Source organism: Myodes glareolus, chromosome 20, assembly GCF_982192425.1.
Source record: "Myodes glareolus chromosome 20, mMyoGla1.1, whole genome shotgun sequence".
Lineage (NCBI taxonomy): Eukaryota > Metazoa > Chordata > Mammalia > Rodentia > Cricetidae > Myodes > Myodes glareolus.
The window spans coordinates 10,428,419-10,436,001 of NC_142045.1; positions in this window are offsets into that span (position 1 = coordinate 10,428,419).

Consider the following 7,583-nt stretch of genomic DNA (forward strand, 5'->3'; position numbering starts at 1 on the left):
AGAAAAAAAAACCTGAGGTTTAGATCAGAATGGTCACCAGAGACTCATAGATTTGAAGGAGTGGCACTGTTTGGCAGGATTAGGAGGTGTGGCCTTTCTGAAGGAAGTGTGTCACTGAGATTGAGGTCTGAGGTTTTCAGAGCTAATCCATGTCTGGTGGTTCTCTCTATCTGCTCCCTTTGGATCTGGTTTAGAACTCTTAGCTGTCATGTCTGCCCACATGCATCCATGCTCCCAGCTATGAGAATAATGGACAAAAATTTTGAAACTGTAAATAAGCCCCAATTAAATATTTTCTTTTATAAGAGTTGTCACGGTCATGATGTCTCTTTACAGCAAGAGATCAGTGACTGAGACAGAAGCTGGTACCAGGAGTGGGGTATTGCTGTGACAGGCCTAACCATGCTGCTTATTGGAAAGGGGACTTTGGGATTTTGGATTAGGAGAGCAATTGAGCATTTTCAGTAGGTTTTTATGGGTCATACTAGAAGGATCATGGAAGACTGCTGCTAAAAGCAGTGTAGACTATGAGGACCCAGTTCAAGAGGTTTCAGAGGAGAAGAATATTAGTAAGTGGCCTAGAGGCTGTTCTTGTGATAGCTTGGAAAAAATGTGACCACTTTTTGCCCTTGTTTAAAATATCTACCTGAGGCTTAATTGAAGAGTTTTGGATTAATGGCTTTGACAGAGGAGATTTCAGGACAGCTTAGTATTGACTGTGTCACATGGTTCTTATCTGTGTCACATTGTCACTCTTATGTAGATCTAGGAAAGGGAGCAAGGCAAGTAAGGAAAAATATGAGGGTACAGGTTGAAGAAAAAGGGGGCACCAGGAAGTGTAATAGAGCTAAGTCCTGGGCTCAAGGAGATAAAAAGATTAAAGCCTGGTGCTAAGTAGAATAGAGTAGTGACCTCATGACAAGACTCCATGCAGACAAGTTTCCAACTTGTGAAAAAGAATTAAAGAAAAACTTAAGTTGTAAAAGAAATCATCGAAAACAGAAAGCTGATGTAACTGAACAAGTGGACCATGTCCAGCTGCAGCAAGCAACAAAACTTGGCAGCTTCGGCTGAGTGTTTGTGTCTTCAGCATCAAAGACGCAAGAAAGGGGTTGTGGGATCTGCCTGTGTGACTAAGAAAAGCTGCTGTGGACAGCCATGTGACAGGGATGACCCTGCACGGAGGTCCAGAGAGGCCATTCTGTGGAGATCTGAAAGTGAAGGCTGGATTTGTTGGAGATCCCAAGATGTTGGAGATGCCCGAGTCTTGGGATACCCGCCAAGGAAATCGCTAACAGGGTGTGGAACCATCCCAAGAGAAAGAACTGTGCTGCAATCAAGAAAACTAAAAGAAGTGAGAGATATGAAGAGCGCTTTGACATCAGATGTGTAGATTCGGAGTTTGGAGCTTGCCCAGCTGGTCTTTGGTCTTGGTTTTGGCCTCACTATGGTTCTTTTCCTCTCTTTTAGAATGTCAATGTGTGTTCTGTACAAGTGTATGTTGGAAGTATGTGATCTGCTTCTTTGATTTTGATTTCACAGGAGGTTATAATTAAGAGATTGTCAAGTGTCTCAGAAGAGACTTTGGACTTTGAAACAGTGTTGAGACTATGATAGACTACGGGGACTTTTGAAGTTGGACTAAATGCATTTTTTTTTCAGTTTAATTTATCTACAAACCTATGGGAGCCAGGAAATTGAATATAGTGGTTTAAATAAGAATGGCCCCCATAGGCTCATATACTTGACTGCTTATTCTAGGGAGTGGCACTATTTGGAAGAACAGGAGGTACATGTTTGTTTGGAGTAGGTGTGACCTTGGTGGAGGAAGTGTGTGACCAAGGGTGGGCTTTGAGGTTTCCAAAGCCAAGCTAGGCCCAGTGGCTCTCTCTTCCTACTGGCTTCAGATCTCGATTTAGAACTCTCAGTTCCCATGTCTCCTCCTGTGCTACCATGCTCCCTGCTATGAGGATAATGGACTAAACCTTTGAAACTGTTAGCCAGCCCCCAATTAAATGCTTTCCTTTATAAGAGTTGTCATGGACATGGTGTCTCTTTACAACAAGAGGACTAATACAGAAATTGGTACCAGGAGAAGGTAAGAAATTGACCATGTTGTGTTTTGGAGAAGTATTGTACTAGAAAAACAACTTAGTGTTCAGAGTTTAACAAACCACTGTAGTAGGGATGTGAGAAGGGTGCTGAGAATAATACGAACAGTGGAGGCATGGTTTACAGAGTCTCAGGGAGGGGTGGCGCAAGGCTCTACTCTCACCCTTTCATGCGATATTTTGTCAAAGAATCTGACTGCATTATACCCATGTCTGGAAATTTTGTATAAGGCTCAATTAAAATATAGTAGATCACTTTATCTGAGGAGCAAAATCTCAGGACAATAGGACGTTGAGTCTATCTGTGGTGTGGTATGGCTGATTATTCTTATGCAGGTCAGCAGCGAAGTAGAGCTACAAATGAACACAGAGAGAGAGAAAAATCAAATGTCCAGTCTGTAAAGAGAGCACTGGGAAACTCAATGTTGCTGCAAAGCCATGTGCAGAAAAAGAGGCAGGAATCAGTAAACAGAATTGCGCATGAAAAGGAAGACTCTGCTCTGAGACAGTAGGAAGGGGTCCCTGCAGGCATGGCCCCACCCAGCTGAGAAAAAAAGTCTAAGGTGTTTCTTACTCCACGAAAGCAATTGGTTCTGTGTACAGAAACTGCAGTAACTGTGATCCATGATCTCTAATGCATATTCTGTGCCTTTGTATGTTGGAAACAGAGAATTCATTTTTATATTTTACAGAGGATAACAGGTAAGAGAGTGCCTTGAACCTCAAAGCAGACTTTGGACTTTAGAATATTGTTGAGACTGTTAAAGACTATGGGGACTTTTGAAGGTGGGATAAATGCATTTTGCAATAGGAGATGGCCACGAGCCTATGGGAGACAGAGGGATGGTTGGAATTGGAGATCTTACCTATAACCTCATGTATTTAAACACTTAGTTCCCGGCTGGTGGCTCTCTTTGGGAGGATTATAGAACCTTTAGAGGGGCAACCTTGGTGAAGGAAGGAAGTACATCATTTAGGGTGGAATTGAAGCTTTCTTCTAACCCAACCTACTTCCTATTCTCTCTCTCTCTCTCTCTCTCTCTCTCTCTCTCTCTCTCTCTCTCTCTCTCTCTCATTGATTTAGATGAAGATGTGAACAGCCAGCTTCCTGCCCCTGCAGCCTTGCTATTCCTTCCCTGACATATGGGCGCTCTCCCTCTGGGATCCTCTGGACACACAAAGCCAAACAAACCCTTCTGTGAACTGTGTTTGTCAGAAGGCTTTCTCACAACAACAGAAAAGTAAAAGATACACTAAGATAATTAACATTTAAAGAAAATAAAAGTTATATCACTCCTCAAATCTAAGAAGTTTATACTTCCCATGGTACCAAGGAAGACTGAAATAAGAAAGCCAGAAAGTAGTGGAAACACTCGGCTCTTGCAGCAGAGTGCACAAAGTGACAGCTAAGCTGCTTGTTGGGTCGGACTGTGTTAGCCTCACCCTTTGACTTCACCAGACTTTTCTCTGTGGAAACTGAGAGCCATGATTACGCCTATTCGCCAAGCGACTGGAAGAATTTTTGGATACCTGCTGACTATTAGGTCAGGGTTCTCCGGAGTAGCAGAATTTATAGAACGGCTCTCCAGAGAAAGAAGGGAGATTTATTAGAATGACTTAAAGGCCAAGGTCCAGCTGATCCAACAATGGCCAGCTGTGAATGGAAAGTCCAGGAATCCAGTAGCTTCTCAGTCCACAAGGCTGGTGTCACAGCTGGGCTTCAGTATATGCTGGAGTCCTGAAGAATTAGAGGCTAACGCCAGCGAAGGAATGGACTTGTCAGGGAGAGTGAGGGCAAGCAGGCAAGAGCAAAAACGTCCTTCCTCCATCCTTATATAGGCATCCTGCAGGTGTAGCCCAGATTAGATCTTATTTAAAGGTGTGCCTTCCTGCCTCGAAGATTCAGACTAGAGTGAGTCCTTCTTCTTTAAATTAAGCAGAAATCTCTCACGTGTGTGCCCTCCACTTTTGACTGTTAGTTCCAGATGTATAGTCAAGTTGACAAGTAGAGTAGCTCTCACGCTTTCCCTTTCTCCATGTCTGTGTTCCTATCAGTGTCTACCGTTGCTATCTGTGTCTATGTCCCTATACTTATCTATTGTTCCCCCCCCCCGTGCCTGTGTTCCTGTGCCTACGCTCTTATCTACGTCTGTTCTTCCTACCTGTGTCTACGTTCCTGTGCCTGTGTTCCTGTGTCTACGCTCTTATCTATGTCTGTTCTTCCCATCTGTGTCTCTGCTTCTATAATTAACTATTGTTCCTACCTGTGTCCATGTTCTTATCTATGTCTATGGTCCCTATCTGTGTCTCTGTCTCTTTCTGCATGTATGTTCCTATCTGTGTCTATGGGTTCTGTCTGGGTCTCTGATTCCAATCTGCGTCAATGGTTCCTACCTCTGTCTATGATCCTGTGTGTGTCTATTGTTGCTACCTGTAGCTACTGTTCCTACTGTTGTCTATCTTTGTAGCTGTGTCTATGGGTTCTGTCTTTGTCTTTGGTTCTTATCTGTGTCAATGTGTTTATCCATGTCTGTAGCTCCTACCTCTGTCATCCTGTATGTATCTATTGCTGCTGTATTTGTCTGTTTGATTTTGTGTCTACAGATTCTGTCTATATCTGTGTTGCTATCTCTGCCTATGATTCTCTCTGTGTCTATGTGCCTATCTCTGTGTATATTCCTATCTGCATCTCTGTTCAATCTGTAACTATGCTGCTATTTGTGTCTATCTTTTTACCTGCACCTATGTTTCTATCTGTGTGTACGTTCTTCTCTGTGTCTCTGCTACTTTCGGTGTATATGTTCCTTTCTAAGTCTATGGTCCCATCTGGATCTATGGTTCCTTTCTGGGTCTTCCCATCTATATGTATGGTTTCTGCCTGTGTCTACGGTTTCGATCTGTGTCTGTGTTTCTCTTCATACCTATGATCCTATCCATGGAGACAGGAATATAGACACAGACAGGACCTACTGATATGAACAGGAAAGTAGACCCAGAGAAGACCAATTGATAAGAATAGAAACATTGACACAGACAAGAACAATAGTCACAGATAAGATTAGAGACACAGGTAGAAGCCATAGCACAGACAGAAGCCACGGTCACAGATTGAACACCGACACAGAGAGAAGCAGACACATATCGGAACAGAGACACAGATAGGAACCATAGATACAGATAAGAACATAGACACAAAAAGGAACAATAAACAAAGACAGGAACATTGAGTTTTGCCTATGATGAAATGTTAACATTTTGAATTTTGACATAAGAATACAAGCAATAAAAAAATCCAATGACTTTATTCATAATCTAATCTTAGACCATGACCTGTCACTTTGAGACATATCCATTTCAAGAGAGCAAGTGTGGCATCCAGGGAGAAATCTAGTCACACCCACCCACAGCTACACTCTATGTCTTCTTGCAGGTCCAACAGCGGATGCTAACAAGAGTCCTTGACCCCACCTCAACCACTACAAGCAAGTATCACCCATTGTCCAGCCCAGGAAGGCCCTTAGTTACAGACTTCTTATCTAATGCCTCCAAAGAGCAGTGTCCCCAAGAGCAGTCCTTCTAATAAATGGCAACTCTCACCTTGCAGCATCCTTCTCTCCAGAGACCTATAAATATTCTCTTGTTTCTCTGGACCTGGATACCCATCTCTCCCTTCAGGAACCCCTCATACTTTCTGTGAGCTGTCTCTGTTACTGCAACTTTTTTTTTCCCTAAAAGATCGTTCTCATCCTTCAGGGTCCCATCATCACTGCCTGCAGTAAAGATGCTATAACTCTCCCTGTAATGCTCTTCTAAAGGGTAGTTCAGGCCAGGGCCTTTCTACAGACCCTTAAACATCCTACATTGTTTAAATAACACCAATGATGATGATATCACATTCCATTGTTAAATCTTTCCCGAAACTCTAGACTTAATCAAATTGTATGCAGAACACAAGGAAACTAGAAGCTGAGAGACAGACCTAAATGCCATTCCTTGTGAGGATAAATTAGAGAAAGCTCATCACTGCACAAGTGACAGCCAAGATCAAGAAGAAAAAAATGCTGAAAGTTTTGTCTCTGCAGCAGATCAGATCCCTCCACTGACTAATCCTTGCCAATTAAGGCTTTCTCAAAAGCGCAGCTCTGCACATAGTCAGAACTCAGTTGAGAGTTTATGGACCTTACACTGTTCCATCAATCTCAATGCCATGCATACTGATTCTCTAAACCTGATGTCTGTGATAACGTTGTTTTTACATTCTGTATCATTGTCTGGAATTTCTTTGCCTAATTGTGTTCTATATAAACCTTATCCCTAATTCCTTTCAATCAGGAGAGCTCCAAAAAGAACATTTAATTGATGAATTGATAAAAATTGCCAGGATTCAACATCTAGTTCAAAATTAGACATTAAAATGTATGAGCAAAGTATTGAAAAGATGCAAAAGATGGTCATACATATGCAAATCTGTGAAAATTAAAGGAACAGAATCAATTTCACTGGTCAATGAGAAGGCAATGAGAAATTTAATAACTGGCTTCAGGTTAGGGGAAAAAACTACAATGCAACACTATTTTAACCCCTGCTGTTTCCCAAGAGGTTCTGGTGAGAGAACGGGAGCATTCCCTTATACTGAGAAACGACTGAACCTCAGCACTTACTGGCAATCCGAAATCAGCCAATAGACTTGTTTTCCTGAACAGTTTTTCCAAGCATTGATCACATCCTTCAATACCAGCTTCCTACTCCCTCCTTCTGGAGAGATCCAAGAGAAAGAGAACCAAATAAAAACCATTAGAGTAGAGTGGCCGAGCAGAGGAGGCACCAGGAGTGGGGGAAGTGACAATCTGAGAGCTCCTGGAAACAGGAGAGAGGGAATAGTGCAAGCCTTTGAAACCTCAAGGCCCATCCTCAGGGACGCATCTCCTCCGACAAGCCACACCTCCTAATCCTTCCCAAACAGTTCCACGAACTGGCACCATGTATCATCAAATATGCAAACATATGTAAGTATGAGAGACACACTTACAATATTCAGCGGCCCAGAATGGGCACTCCCATTGCAGGTGGGAGAAACACAAAGAGAGCAATTAAAGATTGGATCAAAGCAAGACTGAACCCTAACAGGGAAAACACAAAACTGCGGCTCTGTGTTTGACCTTTTAGGATCCTGATGGCATGTTCTGCACTCTATCAGATTTAGAAGTCTCATTTTTTTTTAGCTCTGTTTACCTATGTAAACTCTCTTGGGCTGCTTCCACTTTAAACTCAGTCATGTTATTTTCTCACCAGATTTCACATTGTCATGTCTTTTTGCTCCATTCTCTCACCATAAATCTGGCAAAGGTCAGTGAACATTAGCCACACCACAGCCTGAATGTTTGCTGCCTGTCCATTTCCTGCACCAAACAACTTAGTCTTTTACTTTAAATCTAGACTCACTCAAGCCTTTGAGGCAGAGGCAGACTCCCT